The 15,420-nt window shown below is 47.7% G+C and overlaps 1 protein-coding gene across 1 annotated transcript in view; it reads left to right on the top strand.

Moving 5' to 3' along the window:
- LOC111154452 (contactin associated protein like 2) overlaps positions 1–15,420 on the top strand; it is a 2,043,877-nt gene that overhangs the window by 1,889,497 nt on the left and 138,960 nt on the right. The gene's annotated exons all lie outside the window — the stretch shown is intronic.

The following is a 15,420-nucleotide window of genomic DNA, read 5'->3' on the forward strand; positions in this document are numbered from 1 at the left end:
AGGAGTTCAAAATAGATATCTGTCAGGGAAGAGAACAGCAGGGGGATACTGTTTTGTCAGAGGGTGGAGTGCCATTTGGCAGGGTTCAGCACAGTCAGACCTCATTCGGATTCGGCCGGCTGCTGTGGCAAGTTCGGGTTGCAAAGAAAGGGCCCAAGTCCTGTCCGTGTTTGAGCAGCGGAGGATGTCAAATTCATAACTTGATACGGAGTTTACGCTTGGCCTTTAGCAGGAAATGCGAGAGGGTATTTTAAGGACAGGTCTTTCCTAGGAAATTGACAACGTGCAGTTACAGTTTCTCGTGCAATCAATCAAATAGGTGTAAAGAAGATTGCCCCCACGGTGGTGGGCAGGGTCCCCGAGCCCAGCGCGGTGCCTGGCTCATCTGGGAAGCTGCAGATCATGTACTGGGCAAAAGCAAGTCCATCTTGAACCGTAACTCCAGGTTTATTCCGAAAAGCCAGCAAGACCAGGAGGGGTACACTTTATATCATTATAGGATTAGGATGGTTTTGTACCATTTTTTCATTATGTGTATTGGCTTTTAATTAGAAACATTCCCTCATTTTAAACCATGCCATCTGTCACCTCTTTTCAAGTGACGTCTCTTGCTATTGCGGCATTATGGAATAATGTTAGAAGTTAAAAAGAGGGGTGCCAGGGTGGCTCAGTCGGTTAAGCCTCTGCCTTCGGCTCCGGTCATGATTCCAGGGTCCTGGGATCGAGCCCTGCATCGGGCTCCCTGTTCAGCGGGGAGCCTGCTTCTCCCTCGCCCACTCCCCCAGCTTGTGTTCCGTCTCTGGGGGGAGCCACAGCCACAGGGGAGGACCAGGTGAGTGGGAGGGGGGACCAGAGCTAGAGCCATTTCTGGATATATTTCCCAAAATGAGGTCCAGAGGAAAGACAAGTAAGGCAGCCCCCCTCCTGGCACATTCGGCCAACTGGGGATTCTTCAGAACTAGCGAGCCACCCTTTTTTGTTTTTGTTTTTGTTTTTAAAATTTTATCTATTTATTTGAGAGAGGGAGAAAGCAAGCTCAAGCAGGGGAATGACCAGAGGGAGAGGGAAAAGCAGACTCCCGCTGAGCAGGGAACCCCCTGAGGTGGGGCTTCATCCCAGGACCCCGGGATCATGACCTGAGCCAAAGGCAGATGTGTAACCAACTGAGCCACCCAGGTGCCTCCTAACCAGCAACCCTTTAAGAACAAATATGAGCTTAATCAGAGCTGCTACCTGCCACAGAATTAGAGATTGCCCTGAAGACAGGGAGAGGGGGCGGGGTTGGGAGAGGGATAGGCTGTTTTAGGAACTTGGGGATTTTGAGGCATGGAAAGCCAGAGAAGTCTAGAGAGCAGGAGACTGAGGGCTGGGGGTGGTGTGGGGGGAGTCCGGTTCTACTGCTCAGAGCTCTTGTTGTTGCAAGTGACTGAAAACCAATTTGGAACTCATTTGTAGGGAGAATTCCTAGTGTAGGTCATGGAATTTAAGAAAGGACAAACTAATATTCTAGAAGAAAATCCAGGGGACCTGGAGGACTACAATGAAGACTAGAAGCTGTTGACCCTCTCCCGCCCCTCCCTCTTCCGTGCCTTGATCCCTCTATTATCTCTGCTTGACAGCCCCTCTATGAGGACGGGGCTACTACCTCCTCCTGCAGGCTCCCTCTGTTACATATGGTAGAAGGCAAACACAGGAGCACGGGCCAGACTCACGTCTCAGTTCTGCTACCAGAAGAAGGTGTCTTGGTTCTCATTTCAAAACCTCAGGGAAGGTCTGTGACTGGTCGGGCTTGTGTTGTGTGTTGATCTGTTGGAAGGAGAGACAGTGATGCTGGGCAGCCCCAGTGAGATGCTTGGGGGTGAGGGAGGGAACTGGGGAGAATCCTCCAAAAGAATAGGAATGTGGTTCCAGAAAAGAAGACATGAGAGGGGTGAAAACGGGCTGCGCCACGCTTTGAGGTTACAAACAGCATAGAGTCGGGAAGCACCCCGAAATCATGGAATTCTGCCACAGGAATTATACCGAGTGTGGTGGAGGGTCCTGCCCTCTGTCCTTCTGTCGTATGGAACAATGCAATTGCACTGAAATTTCTGGATGTGTTTAGAAAGCCAGATGCCTCAACCCACTTGAATTCAGCCAGAAAAGACCTCATGGCTGCTGGTGCGCCGGTCTTTCTCAGCCTCTCCATCCCAGCTCAGATGGAAAATAAAGCTAGGATGATGGCAGAAGAAAAGATATGGAAAAGTAGGTCAGAAGACTCCCTGCCCTGCTGTCTTTCTGGTGGGAAGGCCTTGTGGAGAATGCAGGTAAATCTGAAGGTACCTTTAGAACACTAGAAACTGACCTTTTTTCGGGAAGCCATCTACAAATTCATCTTAAGAACGTCTACAACTTCAAGAATGTGTGGGAGAGATAACAGGAAAATGTTCATCTTCATTATTTCTGTGTGGAGGGATTATAAATGGCTTGTTTTCCTCTAGAGTTTTCTGTATTTCCTCATTTTCTCTTATAAGCATGCGCGGCAATTTCTGAGGGGGCACATGTTGCATTTTTATAATCAAACAAAAATAGGAAACATACAGATACCTTCCATCCATTCTGAGAGCCCCCAACTGTATAACAAAATATAATGACAAAGATATTCAGATAATTTCAAATTAAAATGCACTTCTAATCAAAGAACAAAAATAAGGCAGATTCAACCCTGAATATAAAATGCTGTGGAATGATGCCTCTGGAATTAAGGTGAAATTTTACACATTTATATATACATGCACAAACAACACATCATCCCAACGATGTTTATCAGTGTTTACGGTGTTTTTAAAAGAAGGTTTACTTCCCTAGCTGGGCTAAAGCTAACATTAAATTAATTTGCATTCCCTGAGCACATACTGTCTGAAATGGTGCTGAGCCCTTGAGGGAAATTGACCTTGGATGAAACATTTGCTGCCAAAACACAAAGTGCCCAATCTCCACATAGATAACGAGGAGCTGACTCCAGGAGTCATCAGACACCGGCGTGAGCCAGAGCCCGTGACAACCCTCGAGTGGCGTCCTTTATGAAAACTCACAGTTGCACCAGGGATAATAGCTGAAGGCTTCCCGCCAGTCAAGATGTAAGACAAACCCCGGGCGGGCGGAGAGCACCTGAGAGAGTCCTGTACGCGATGAAAATTCATGCCGATTAGATGACGCCAAGAGCCAAACATCACGAGGAATGATTTCAAAGTCTTGGGTCACAAAGCCCTTCTTCTCGCTTTCCTTCCTGCCTGCCGTCCCGGGCTTGTTTCTGCTCCCTTCCCTTCTTTTCGTCCCCCATCCCGCTGCTGGAGGGACGTCGGGTGGCTCGCGGGCGGTCTGAACAGTGACAGGGGGCGGAAGTAAGTCCCAAAGGTATACGTGTATTTCTTCCATGCCCTGGATTATATTTGCTGGCTGGGAAGCTGCCCCGGTCCCCCTGGGCAATGTCACGTCCATGAGCATGGCTCACATTCATGGGCGTTCGCTGTGTCCTCGGCGCTGAGCTAAGGAGGTCAAATGCGTCCTCTCATTCGGTCCTCACCGGAACCGTGTCAGATGCGCAGCGTTACGGTCCGCGTTTAGAGATGTGGAAACCGAAGCTCCGATCGTCTGACATAACTCGCCTCAAGGTTAAGAGTGGGAAGCTGCCGAAACACAGATGGACCTAGGTCAGTCCCACTTTTGTCCCCACGTGCTCCTAACCATCCCTTAGTAGCGAGGTGTCTGGAAGGATGGGAGCTGGCTTGGAAAGCGGATGCCTTCAGGGGCACTTGGTGGCTCTGCCCATTGAGCGTCCAGCTCTTGATTTCGGCTCAGGTTGTGATCCCAGGGTCCTGGGGTCAGGCCCTGTATCGGCTCCCCACGCAGTGGGGAGTCTGTCTGGGGAGTCTCCCTCCGCCTCTGCCCCTCCCCCCACTTGCAAGCACACCGACGCACCCTCTCTCTCAAATAAATTTTAAAATCTTTACAACAATAAAGAAAGTGGATACCTGTGGCTGGTAAGAATTTGAGTGGTATAACAACAATAATGACCATAATTGTTATTAGTATGAAATAGTTCAAAAATATGCAAAAGCAGAGAGAATAATAATATGTATTTACCAGCTGAACATTACAAATTTGGGGATTTTGCTCTGTTTCTTCAGACTTTTTTTTTTTTTTTTAATGCAGTGATAGTCAAGGCTGTTGGTCCTCCTTGTTACACGGTGAGCCCTGAGAAAGGCAGTGGACAGTGCCTTGAGGAACATTCCTGGCAAGAGTGTTTTCCACAAGGCCGATCAATGTAGCGACTCCAACGAAAGTCAGGCATAATTTAAACATCGGATTTCAGGGGCGCATAGATGGCTCAGTCGGTTAAGCGTCTGCCTTCAGCTCAGGTCATGATCGTGGGGGCCTGACGTGGGGCCCAAGTTGTTGGGCTCCTTGCTCAGCAGGGAGTCTGCTTCTCCCTCTACCCCTCCCCCCCCACCTCATGCTCCCTCTCTCACTCTCGCTCTCATTCAAAATCTTTTTAAAAACTGGATTTCAGTACAAACAATTCCAGAAGGAGTTGGAGGAGGGGTGATGAGCCCATGAAGGGGAGGAGGGGCCGACATGACCCAGCTTTTTGATACTCTGGCCTCATCCAAGGGTAAAACTAGCTCCAAAAATTGAATAAACTACACATTCTTAGAATAACTATGACATATTTGGGGGCTTTGATGGAAGTTAAACAATAGAGAGCTCAGGGATATGTTCTCTGGCACAGATACTCAGAGTCTATATTCTCCCAAAACCAAATGAACAGATGGTAAGGATGTCATGTTCATTTTGGCTTTCATCTAACTGGAGGGCCATCCCGTCATTGCCAAGAAGAGGCTAACCGATTTCTCCTGCACGCAAAATTAAGGACTTTTATTTTTTTTTCTTCTTTTTGTTGGCTAACTGAACATAATAATAAATTTTTTTTTAAATTAAGGACCTATAAAAAAAAATAACTCTCAAGTCCTTAAGAACAAATGATTAGGTCCCTGATTTTTGTACCACAGAGAGTGTGAATTCAGTTGTTTTCATCAGGAATTTTCAAAAAAAAGTTTTTAAAAAAATCACTGCATTCTGTCTTTTAAAATAAAATAAAGATAATTTCTTACCTGCTATTAATCAGAATTGCAATCAAATTATATAAAAACAGGGGTGCCTGGGTGGTTCAGTGGGTTAAGCCTCTGCCTTCAGCTCAGGTCGTGATCTTAGGGTCCTGGGATTGAGCCCTGCATTGGGCTCTCTGCTTAGCAGGGAACCTACTTTCCCCTTTCTCTCTGCCTGCCTCTCTGCCTACTTGTGATCTCTCTGTCAAATAAATAAAATCTTTTTAAAAAATTATATAAAAACAGTCACTAATGGAGCTTGCTAATGGAGCTGTATATTGATAGGAATCCTAAAAATGGTCGGAGAAGAGTAAGCAACAGAAACAAACACTCTGCTCCATGCTAGGGACAGAGGGACGGATGCAAATGTTAGGATAGCACCAGTGGCTGCTACAAAGTAACCCTCAAACCTCAGTGGTTTAACCCAATGAAGGTCTCACTTAGATATTTTTAGAAAAGCAAAGTGGTCCCTAGTAGTGATGAAACCATGCTAGGAGGCATTCTAAGGACCCACACCCACCACCCATCTAGCCCTCCCCTTGGTGGGGGAGTATAGTTCTTGACTAAACCAAATCTCTGTCCATTAATTCGTGTGGCCTCCATGACTCTGTCCTCCAGGAGGCTGTACTTGGGCCATAACCTACCGGGGCCATCTCTGCATTGAGTGTTGTAGGTGATGCATTCATTGAAGCAGGGTGAAAGGAAGGGTCCAGAAATGTCCATTTCCTGCAATTGTCAATTGCAATCAGGGTTGTTTCACACTTACAAGTCTTTTGTCGACCAGTTGTATTGGTTTCTTTGTCAATACAATACCTCTAAAACCTGAGTTGGCTTCTGATCTGTGTGTTCTCCATGAGTTTCATGTTCCAGTAGCAAACCCTCCATCCATTCCCAGACATAAACCTTGGACATAAGTCATCATTCGTTTCCACGGGCCCATGCCTCTCTTAAGGTCATGGCAGCTCTCTTGAGGTCACCAGAAACAAAAGGCTTGGGTGGAAAGTAAAGACGCTAATTTTACCTCCCCCGTGGCACTAAGCCAATCTATTGAGCTAAGAAAGGTTCATGTGTCTTTGTTGGTTAATTCTTCCTGCAGTTGATTCCTTTTTTTTTTTTTAATTTATTTATTTGACAAAGAGGGAGATCACAAGTAGGCAAAGAGGCAGCAGAGAGGGGGAAGCAGGCTTCCCACTGACCAGAGAGCCCAATGCGGGGCTTGATCCCAGGACCCTGAGATCATGACCTGAGCCGAAGGCAGAGGCTTAACCCGCTGAGCCACCCAGGTGCCCCCCTGAAGTTGGTTTCTTACTCTCTGGTGTAAGGCTGTAAATCTGTGGACTTTATTCCCTTTCACTGATGTCGAGAAACCGGCCGATTCTTTTCTGAACCCATCTCTTCTTTGACTTAGGGAGCAGGAAGCAAATGACAGCCATGGTCATTCACAGCTCTTTGAAAGCACTTTCTCCAAAGCTACAGGTCACAAGCATGAAGTCTGCCTTCCGGCTTTCATGAGGTGACCGTTTTGAAAAACTAGTTTATCTCCTACCATCGTTGTCTATCTTCCCAGCCACTGACGTCTACTTCTGCACCACAGGCCACCTGACCATAGCGCCGAGGCTACCTGGCTAAGGTTTCCATTACAGGAGCACCCTGCTTCACGGGGCCAGCACACGCCTTAGTCTGGGTGACATCAGCTACAGTAACTAAAGCAACTGACAGATTTTGGTAATGGTTTCCCAGGTGCTTATCTCCAGACTCATCAGGCTGAATACGGTAACTACATACAGCTCTTTTGAAAAATTTTAAGAGTTTTAAATAAAAGTAAGTCTTTGGGTGTTCGTGGGGTTTTTGTTTTTTGTTTCGGTTTTGGTTTATTTTGTTTTTGAGTCAGTAAGGGCAGCGGATGGGAGAAAGCGAGTAGCATGCTTGTCTATAAACCATTCTGACAGGAAGGGTAGACAGAGCAGCCTGGAAGGGTCAGTAAGACAACGCGCTCCACGGCTCAGAAAATGCCACCTGCAGCTGGAAGGTGAAACACGCGTGTGAAAAATCTCTGTAGGGTAGGAGGTTGATGGAGCAGCTTTCAAAACATTGTCAGAACTGCTTAAAAAAAAAAAAAAAAAGAAAAAGAAAAAAATTTACATGGTTTAAACATAGTTTTTCTCAAAAATATCAATAAAAATGCCAGGATTTCCACCTCGACCCTGTAAAGGAAAACCCTATTAAGGAAATAACAATATGAATAACAGTAGTGTGGTTAGCAACCAAAGCCAACAACGTCTCCTCGTTCGTACTGTGCACCTGTCTCTGGTACTTTCCAGGCTGTACTGAGTAAATAACACTCCTGTGAGACACCTGCCTTTATTCGCATCTTGCTGAGACACAGGTCAGGAAGGAGTGGTTGAAATCCAAACCCAGGTCTACCTGGTTCCCAAGCCCAGGAGCCACGCCTGTTGAGTTGATGTGGTCAGACGCAGCAGAGGACCCTTCCCTAAATAGGCCAATACTTCCGCCTACCTGGAAAACCAAGTTATCAAACGGACTCAGCGCCGTGTTTACAGTGTGTTGTTGGGTGACAGAAACGATATGCGGATAAGCGTGTGCAGCGTGATCTCAGGTGTACAACACTAATGATACAAAGCCTTGGAAACAAACCATGAATCGTATTCTGCTCAACAAGAAACAAAATGCGAAACCTACTGTGATTTGTGAAAAATTATATTCAAAAATGTTGGAATGTCAAACTCGGTGATAGTCTCCTCAGGAAAGAATAATTTAATGCAATGGGAAAACACATTTGTTAAAACAAATGACCTAATTACATCGGTGGGAGACCATAAAATCGTAACATACCTGTGCGGCCAAGAACTTGGCCGCCCAGCCTTAGAGCCCCCTGAAGAGTTCCAGATCGTTCTTCAGGTCGGCATGAACATAACCTTCTGCACATCCGTCCTAGCATCCTTCTCTTCTGTGGAAACATGGAGCCTGGACCCGAGTTAGACAGCAAAACTCAGCTGAGTTATTTAAAAACGTGTGCCTTTATAACCCTTGAACTTTCTGAAGTAAAGAACAACACTCAGAAGCATCTAGATGTAAGCGCTCCTGAAAATTTTAACATCCAAGGTGGTTCAAGCCTTTATTAAAGAAAACAGCACCGTTTCAAAACATTAAATCTTTTTAGGGATGTCGGAACAAATAAAGAAAGTCGACCTCGCTCGCCTAAGGCCTTGCTCTTGGAATTAACATTGACTGTAACTTCTTCCCTTTGGCTAATACAGTGTTTATCTGCTCGGCATGGATGAACTCACAGCCTCAGACGTGCACCAGCAGCGTGCTTGACAGAGGGGGGCGACAGCAGGAATAATGATGAGCCTGGAAAGCCCCATGGTCCTTCCGTCCCGAAGCACTGATACCCTTCACTTGTTCTCTACCGGGAGGTCCACAAATATACGACCACTTCACTTTCCACTCTGGTGGCACGCTGACTTATGTTTAATTTTGTGGAGGGCACAGGTCAATATTTTATTAGTTTCTTATATCATTACAGTGGTTTAATCCCACAGGAGATACCTGGGAAGAGATGAGAGAAGGATATATACATTGGAAACTTGCCCTTTCATTTGGCCTGTTGTGTAAGTCAATTTGTTCTAATTTTTGCTTTGTTTTCAGTATTTCCATGTGTCTAGAGCAGCCAATTCAGAATTGAGACACCTATCAAAAGCCTCGTGGCCTCATTAGCTTTTCGTGATTTGGTTTCAGGTTGGGCTGAGGGTCCTCGGCCCGTGAAAGGGTATTTCAGCAAATTTTCCTTATTTAGTTCTGAGTAGAAAGTAGGACCAAAAAAGAAGAGGCACCGCTCTCAGGTCCTGTGACTCCTCCCCTGCCATTGTCTTCCAGGCCTCCCGTGGCTTCAGACGGTGACCGTCTCTATACACAGAGGTGTGGGCACCGGGTTCAAGGACACAGGGCCTTGGTATACAGTGAAGATGTGTGATGAAGAGCCTGCTGAGGAAGACAAAGTGTTGTCCAGATGGTTCTAGACTGTTCCACTAACAAGGCACTTTTCATATCTTTGAAGCCCAATGAGGATCGCCAAGAACCTCACACAGTGACATCTGGTTGGCATTAACCTCTTACGCATGTCCACCCCTTGACAGGAAAGTTCCAAAGAGCAAACGTTCCACGAGCCCGATGCAGATGAAGTCCGGTGTTCACCAGCACCATCCGTGAGGCTTCTCGGTGACATGAAGAACAACCAAAATGAGCCCAACGTCATTCAAAAGACACATGAGGAGAACACCTATGCGGGCGCACCTGCTAGAGGGATGACATTCAGTAGCCAATGACGGGTCAGGTGGGGGGAGTGGCTCGTAAACGGAAGGGATGTGTGTCCTGGGAGGAGACAAGAGCTGTCCTCACTGTCCGTGTCATTTCCGCAGGTGGAGGGGCCTGCTCTGCCGCCCAGATCTATCGTAACAAGTTACTCGAACAATGTGCAAGTCATAGGAACAGAATGTAGATGGGGCTCCCAGGGGCTCAGTCCGTTAAGCATCTGCCTTCGGCTCAGGTCATGATTTCAGGGTCCTGGGGTCGAGCCCTGCATCCATCAGGCTCCCTGCTCAGTGAGGGGTCTGCTTCTCCCTCTGCCTGCTGCTCCCCCTGCTTGTGCTCATGTGCATGTTCTCTCTAAAATAATAAAAATTAAAGAAAAAAAAAAAAGAAAGGAAGGGCACATAGCTGCAGAGAGTAGTGGCAGTTTGGGCTGCTAACAAGGCCATGGCGTGTAACGGGAGATTTCCCTTTGGGAAGGGGGTGGGGTGGGTCTAAGCAGAGCCCCTCTGCCCCGGTGGACTGGGATTGCCCAATTCAGAGGCTGTTCCTAAAACGTAAAGAAAAAGGAGCCCTTATTGACAAATTCCTCCACTTCATAGCTCCACACTCCCCGGCAAGTTATGGAACTCTGTAGCCTTATTTGTGAAATGGGACTGTGGCTGCCTGTTTTAAAGGGGGGGGGGGGGTGTTCAGTGGAAACACACATGAAAACATCAAGCATCGTCTATCGTCCAGTAAATGCTTTTTCCCTCCTTCCTTCCCAGCTGCCTCCTCTTTCTTAAAAGCAAAACAAGTGAGGAAGCAGCTGTCGGGTCATTATCAACAGGGCCCTTCAGAATCAAGGCTCCTGTTCTATGGCTCGCAGTTCAACCCACAGACCAAATCCTAGTGTTTCTGCGGGCAACGTGCGCCTGCCTCCAGGAGCCACAGTCCAGAGGAAAGGCCATCAATCACACAGACGCGAACCAAGGGCCAGTTGAAGTGTGAGCTTGTGCTGGGGAAACACGGGAAAGGGGGGAATTAATCATCCCCAGGGGTGGGAGGAACAGATCAGAGAAGACTCACCAAAAGATCTGAGCTGTTCCTTAAAGGTTTTCAGGGCGGGGAGGTGGGGGCGGGGGGGGGGGGCCCAAGGACCACATTATTTACTTATTTTTTACTGCCGAGATTCAATATTTGCTCTTCTGCAATTCATAAAAGTTATACAGAGGAACCTAATGAGAAAATAAGTTCAGCCCATCCAACTCATCTGATGTGAAACAGAAAAAGACTCTTAATGGATATGTCAACACTTCCCAGTTTTTCATTTCTTCTCGAAAGCAATTTCATCTGCAAATGCATTATGCACTCCCAGGCTAGAGAAGACCTCCATTGCTCGGCATCAGGAAAATGTGTTTACTTCACTTTGCATTTCTTACCGCTCGGTAGGAAAGCAGTTGCGACAGTTTGTGATGGGGTGTAGGGTTTGGGATGTCAGTCCTCCCTTCCCTTCTTCCCAACACAGCAAGGCTTACAAACCCAAGGCTGGAAAGTTCGTTGCCCCCCCACCGCCCCCCCAGCCCACGAAGCCCATAGATCATCTCTCAAGAAAATGCACAAGGTTCCTGGATTTCTGCTTTGTCCGGCGTGAAAACGGAAGTCCAGCCCGGGAGGCATCATATTGTTGTTCCCATCCGCGGGCGCCGAAATCTCTCACGAGGACTGCGATTCTAGAAGCTGGTTTTTAGTACAATAGGCCAAGCCGGTTGTCTGCCCGAACACGGGAAGCTGCAGGCGGGTTTTTCTCGCACACAGATGGGTGTCGTCTCTGAAAAATAAATGCATCTCAGCATGCGGTCTGAGCTTCTGAAGGGTTCCAGGCTGCGCGTCTCTCCGCTCAGGAGACAGAAGCGCCCCGGGCTGGAGCGTGGGGGTTTGGGTGGCGGGTGGGGCCGGAGCGCGTCCTGAACTGTGTTGAGACGCCCTCTAGTGGCCAGTCGCCGGAAGCGGCGCGGAGCGGGCGGAAAGGGACACTTGCCTGGAGGCCGTTTCTTCTTCTTCTTTTTTTTTTTTTATTTTGTTTTGTTTTCTTTTTTTCTTCCAGTGTTCCAAATTTCAGTGTTTATGCAGCACACCCGGTGCTCCATGCCTTACGTGCCCTCCGTGGTACCCGTCGTTTTACACGCTCATCGCCTGTCATCCAGGGGCACGGGCTGTGGACCGGACCTTCGGGTCTGTTAAATCGCAGCGGGCAGCGGGGTGTGGTGTTGCTCACACAAACCGCAGCCTGTGGTCGTGTTGCGAGGGCACGACCCAGGGACTGGGCTTGCACACGCACATCTCACAGCTCCGCACCCCGCCCCCAGCCCCGGACCCTGGAGGGTCCCCAGAAGTGTTTGCTGAGTGACTGGGTCTGGGAACGAGTCGAGCTCATCACGAAGGAGGGGTGCGGGCCCGCGCCGTGCACTGCGTGATGCTCTGTGCTTCCTGAGGCTTGTCTGATGCGGGTTCTCCCCGCAGCCACCACGGAGGGAAGGAAAAGAACGAGCCGCCGCCCCCCGCCCCCCACCAGCACGTCTGACCGGAGGAAATGTGTTCCGAATGCTGGAGGGGACGACAACACAAAATCCTTGTGGGTAGAAGAGGGGGTCCAGGCTGGTAGTTCTAAAGCGAAGTGAAGGAAGAGCATCAAAAAGGAAGTGAAGGGGAGCGCCTGGGGGGCTCAGTGGGTTAAGCGAGGACTTGATTTTGGCTCAGGTGGTGATCTCAGGGTCGTAGGATCGAGCCCCGCATTGGGCTCTGCGTTCAGCGGGACTTCTGCTGGCGATTCTCTCTCCCTCTGGCCCTATCCCCTCCCCGCCACCAAATAAATAAATCTTAAAAAAAAAAAAAAAGGAGTGGAAGAGAATAAATACTCTGGTCATCTATCCAATCAACAGCTGCCTCTGTCAAGCATCCTCCTGGTACTGTCACCCCAGGGCCACCAGCAGAAGTCCCACTGGAAGAACAGACCGTAGAAATGAGCCCATCTTACCAGCCTGACTCTGCGTCCCCCTTGAAAATGACATCAGGATCTGAGTTTTCAGGCCCACGGTTGCCACCTGAGCTTGTGGGTCAAACCGCAGTAGTTGAACACCACAAATGCAGGGTTGCGGGGGCGGCAGTGAAAGGGCCGATGGGTTCCCCTAGCCTGCACGGTCTGGTCAGCTCTGCAAACCTGTCCTGCTCCCAGAGATGGATGCCAAGGACGCTGGGGTCCTAGAGATCAGAAGACCCATCGAAGGAGATGTAGTAACAATGGGAAGAGGGAAGGACATAGGGAGGAGGTGACACTGGGGTGACCCCGCTTTCCCTTCATTGTCAGAATTCTGTGCACCTGCTGGGGGCATCCTGGCAGCCTAGCTTTGCCGTGGTATGAGATCCAGGCCAACACAATGGAGAAGCTTACAATTTCAGCTCCACAGACCTCAGGGCTGTACCTCTTAGGATCTGCATCCTCTTAGGCGTCGTACCTGAATCCCAGGAGCTCAGTTTCCCAGCTGTAAAATGGGGCACACGAGACTATGGGCCCACAGGCTTCTTGGCAGATTTCTTGAAATAATGCATATAAACTCCCGAAGGTGGGATCTGACCTAGAGCTGACCTTCAAGAGATGTGAGATGCCACATTGATGAAGGGGATAGTGAGGAGAGGGAAGAAAGCTGAGAATTACCTCAGTCCATTTTGTGACGGCTTTCTCACACGCCCACACAGATACACACGCACACGCAGATACACACACACACACACACACGCATACATGAAGTCTCCTCTCGCGTGTCCCACATCATTTCCCCTTGTCTTTCCCTGCCCCTGTTCTTCACCACCTCTGCCAACTTCTCCCATCCCTCCCCACTTCCTGCTTCTTGGAACAGGTTCCAAACACAGCATTAAAAGACGCTTAGTGTTTCCAGAAAGCCAAGCTTTACTGCTTTCTATAAGCCAGTGGACTGGCCATCAGACTGAGCTTCCAGACCCGTGGCATCTCCACCGTGGTCTGAAGTCGCTCTGTATATAATGATTTTCTTGGGGCACCTTTCCGCTCTTTCGCCTGGAACGGAGTTTGAAGGATGTGGTTATCCGTCCTCTGATAATGCCAGTTTTTAGACTCCATCCTGAATACTGTCACAGCTGCCAAAACCTACATGCAAAGTAATATCGATACAGCCTCTGTACCAAAAAGGATGTGTTTGCGGAGTTCTTTCTTTTTTTAATATCAAGGACTTTAACTATATTACAGTTAAAAATCAATAGAAATGTAACCTTTTCAACCACATAAAATGAGTTCATTTTTATTATTAGTCTTTTTCTGCCATAACAGTGTCGTGATTGCAAAGGGAACCGGGTCAACCTAAGCTTTATTGAAAGACCATTAAAGAAACAAACTCAGACTCATTTAAATACTGAAGCCAGTGCATGAAAAAGATCAATAAAGTAAAATCACCTGAGGTTGCTTTACTTAAACACCCCACACTTGAGAATCATTCCATAGCCACAATTTGAGCAAACCTATACACCTGGAAGACCAGCCAATAAAGAAGAAAATGCTGTTTCGTTATGTGGGTTTTGGACCGTAAAGCCCTTCGCTTTAGTCTGATTAGACATAGAGCATTTAAATTTTCTCTCAGTATTATAAAACATCACCTGGCAAAGAATCATTGCTCGATGAATGCCATTTACTTAGGAAAACCATTAGCTCCCTGGGTCAGGAGAATGACAATGATAGAAAACACCACTTCATTTCTTTAAAAAATAACAAACATAGAATCAGCTTGATTGAAAGGGAGTCTTAGCCTTGCAGGGAGTCAGGAAATTCTTTCTTTTTTTTAATTAAAGATTTTTAAAAATTTATTTATTTGACAGAGATCACAAGTAGGCAGAGAGGCAGGCAGAGAGAGGAGGAAGCAGGCTCCCTGCTGAGCAGAGAGCCTGATGCGGGACTCGATCCCAGGATGCTGGGATCATGACCTGAGCCGAAGGCAGAGGCTTTAACCCACTGAGCCACCCAGGCACCCCAGGAAATTCTCTTTCTAATAGCACTGAGCGTGGCGTCTTGCGCATGGTAAAGTGTATTAAATTGAATAGTTGCGATGGGCACCGTGGACTTGGAGCAGACCCAAAGTTCCTGGTCCCTCGGGTTCCCCATATCTGACTGTGAGCATATCCTTCCACCCCTCCTTCCCTAAACAGGAGAACAAAGGTCATTGTCACAGTCCTCTTCAAGTTCTTCCTTAGATCCTATAATGTGAATTATGAACTTGAGTTTGGTTAGGATGAGTTTAGAATCAAAATGGTCCTTAAGGGTTTTGAGTCCAAAACCTGGCGATCCAACCTGGAATCCCCACCTGTCCCTGCCTGACATCACCAGACACGGGAAACATTCTATTTTTAATTGAAAAACCATTTATTATGTTGTTCTAATTATAAAATTATGTATATTTATTGTAGAAGATTCAGAAAAGAACACAGGAAAATTAAGTTGGCCTGAGAGTTCTGTTGAAAGCAGGTACCTATGTGTTTCCATGAAAGCCACCTTGCCTACAAGGGCATTGGTAGGACACGTCTGTCTTCCTTCTCCACTGGCTCATTCCCATCAGCAAACAAACATGGGTATTTCTCTCCCTTAACACAAAGTTCTCTCCTGACCTCCCTCCCCCCATCTCTTTGTTTTCCTTGACAATAAAACTCCTGGAGATAGCTGTCTGTGCTCACTGTTTCAGGTCACCTTCTTCCAGTCTCCAGTGCTCTGGAAATAGAGATTTCTTTTTCCCAGTTACCTTTATTAAAGTGTCAGTTCCATGAAATGCAATGCGCACTTGCAATATACCAACTGAGGAGTTTTGACAGATGTGTACACCCAGGTAACCAAGACCACACTCCAAGTAGAGGACATTTCCAACACCCTGGAAGGTTCCCTCAACCC

Source organism: Enhydra lutris, unplaced genomic scaffold (genome assembly GCF_002288905.1).
Source record: "Enhydra lutris kenyoni isolate GAN:26980312 unplaced genomic scaffold, ASM228890v2 scaffoldscaffold37, whole genome shotgun sequence".
Taxonomy (NCBI): Eukaryota; Metazoa; Chordata; class Mammalia; order Carnivora; family Mustelidae; genus Enhydra; species Enhydra lutris.